The 590-nt window shown below is 60.8% G+C and overlaps 1 non-coding gene across 1 annotated transcript; it reads right to left on the reverse strand.

Annotated features, from left to right (window-relative positions):
* Positions 1–393: 393 nt before the first annotated feature.
* Positions 394–557, reverse strand: LOC115949151. Its single transcript, XR_004082765.1, has one exon. It is a non-coding gene; the product is annotated as a U1 spliceosomal RNA (small nuclear RNA).
* Positions 558–590: the final 33 nt, after the last annotated feature.

The following is a 590-nucleotide window of genomic DNA, read 5'->3' on the forward strand; positions in this document are numbered from 1 at the left end:
TAAACTCGTGTGGTAACACTGCGTGCCGGGGGTCACTGCAGGGTCCTGCCCTCGCTGCCTGCCCCGGGGGTTCCTCTGTGCTGACAGACCCGCGGTAGGACGGTGGGAAGCGGGAGTGCACCTGGGTAAAGGCTCTGGGACCTCTGCGTGAGGAGGGCCGCGCTGAGGCGTTGGATGGCCGGTTTTTTAAGAGGTTAATTTGGGGTGTGAAAGGGCGGAGCGACCGTGGCACCTCCTCCTGCCCCGGCCCGAGGTGGGGATTGTGCGGGGGACAGAATTTAGTAGGGCGGGAAAGGATTTTGGTAGCACAGCCAGTACAAACCAAGAAATTGTAGGGAGACGAAGATTCCTGCAAGGGACTGGGATATTCGTTCTGCTGTTGAACCGCAACACCAGGGGAGAGCGCGAACGCAGTCCCCCACTACCACAAATTATGCAGTCGAGTTTCCCGCATTTGGGGAAATCGCAGGGGTCAGCACACCCGGAGTGCAAGGGATGAGCCTCGCCCTGGGAAAACCACCTGCCTGATCATGGTGTCTCCCCTGCCAGGTAAGTATGCCCGAACTGCCCCAACGCCCGCCCGCCCCGCC

This window comes from Geospiza fortis, unplaced genomic scaffold (genome assembly GCF_000277835.1).
Source record: "Geospiza fortis unplaced genomic scaffold, GeoFor_1.0 scaffold1254, whole genome shotgun sequence".
NCBI classification, from domain to species: Eukaryota; Metazoa; Chordata; class Aves; order Passeriformes; family Thraupidae; genus Geospiza; species Geospiza fortis.